The sequence below is a fragment of the Nannospalax galili genome, unplaced genomic scaffold (assembly GCF_000622305.1).
Source record: "Nannospalax galili isolate Female #2095 unplaced genomic scaffold, S.galili_v1.0 scaffold473, whole genome shotgun sequence".
In the NCBI taxonomy this organism is placed as follows: domain Eukaryota; kingdom Metazoa; phylum Chordata; class Mammalia; order Rodentia; family Spalacidae; genus Nannospalax; species Nannospalax galili.
The window spans coordinates 2,627,318-2,628,926 of record NW_008334092.1 but is presented as its reverse complement, the minus strand read 5'-3'; the positions used below and the strand labels follow the sequence as shown (position 1 = coordinate 2,628,926).

General features: G+C 64.8%; 1 protein-coding gene across 1 annotated transcript in view; it reads left to right on the top strand.

Annotated features, from left to right (window-relative positions):
• Window positions 1–857: 857 nt before the first annotated feature.
• The window catches only part of Dlgap3 (DLG associated protein 3), a 74,121-nt gene continuing 73,369 nt past the window's right edge, over window positions 858–1,609 (top strand). Inside the window, exon 1 of the mRNA XM_008829235.3 lies at window positions 858–878. The gene's annotated coding sequence lies outside the window, so the exon portion shown is untranslated. The remainder of the gene's footprint in view (window positions 879–1,609) is intronic.

Sequence of the window (1,609 nt, the reverse complement as noted above, 5' to 3'; positions counted from 1 at the left end):
GATCTACCTTTTAGCATCCTACATCTTACATGATGGCTGCTTTGATGTTCCATGGGAAATGAGACAGTTCTCTCAATTCTAAAAAGTGTTCCTGGTCCAACTTTCTTATTTTCTCTGACATCTGCTCTTGGCTGAACGAATGCTGGACTGGAATTGTCTGCAACCTTAGTACATGATTGAAGCGACAATGAAGTGTTCTTGTAGGCGGCAGGATAGTTGGCCAATCTGCTAATCTCCCACTAGACTTCTCGGTTTCCCACCGGAGAAGGGCTCTTCAGGACCCTTTACGTCGTTTATGTAATGAGGCACCTTTAAACATCTCCCTGAGGGGAAAGGGTGCGGGTTTGGCTCCTAGTTCTGGCTCTGAGGCCTGTGACTTCTACTTTCTGTGCCTCAGTTTGCTCCTTAGAGAGAAGAGCCAGTGACCCCATAAGAGATACAGAGGGAAAGGAGTTAGTTTTTAAGGGGCGTTGACACGGAGCCTGGTCAAAGTCTGTGCGAAGACTCCAATCCCATATCTCACCTCAACACACGACCCGGTGGAAGACTCAGGTGGCCCGCCACCCCAACTTTGAGCGCCAGAGGCAGCGTGCCCTCACCCCCACCCCGAAAGTCAGATTCGAGCCAGCCCCTCCACTACCTCCTCAGGCCCTCCCCCTGCGGCTTCCCCCACGCGGCCCCCTCCCCCCCCATTACAGCATCGCTCTGGGCGCCAAGAAGGATTCCAGCCAGTGACTGCTGCAGTCAGCTCTCCGCCTCTCCCGTTTCTGCAGCCTGTGTCCTGGCTCTGCAGCTTCGCGCTGTGCTCCGGACAGTCCCCCCTTTCCCTCCTGCACCCCGCCCCCGCCATGGCACAGCCCCTGGCTCCGGGCCCAGAGGTGGGCGGGCACAGTGGGCACGGGTGGGGCCCCCAGCAAGGACGGCAGGTAGAGCGGGGTTGTCCCTGCGCACCGGGGATTGCCTCTGCTGGCGGACCGTGGGTGAGGGACGCCTGGCAATGGCTCCGAAGCCGGGCACAGCGCCCCACCCTGGCAGGGCTGGGGCAGGAGGGATGGGGGGACCCCAGAACCCAGGCCGAGAACCGAAGTTGGGGAACAGACCCCGAAAACTCTAAAAGACCATCGCCTGAGGGGACGTGCCCGAGAGGGGGAGGGTGCGTGACCACCTCCGGGGGGCTGCAGACGGGGTCCTAGGGCTGCGCCCCTCGCCCCGGCTCGGGTCTCCGCGCCTCTGTCTGCCGCGCGCGGTCGTGACACCGCAGGTGCGGCTTCACGGGTCCTCAGCGCGCGCCGACCCTGGGATCGCAGCCGCACCCCGTAGCTGGGCCTCCCCAGCGCCGGCACTCGGCCGCGCGGGACCTCCTCGGGGACCCCGGCGTCCGCCCAGCGGCGACGACCTCGGCCCTCCGGGTGCCGCTGCGGGGGCGGGAGTTCTGTCCCCCCTCCCTGTCACGGGCTCTCGGCTCGGCCGCCCTGCGCGGGGGCGGGGGCGGGGGCGGAGCGCGCGGGCGGGATCCCCCCGCCTCCCCTTCCTGGTCCCCGGGAAATCCAGCTTCCGTGGCTTGGCCGCCTCCCGCGCCCGCAGCCGCTGGGCGCTCGCTCGGGGCTCC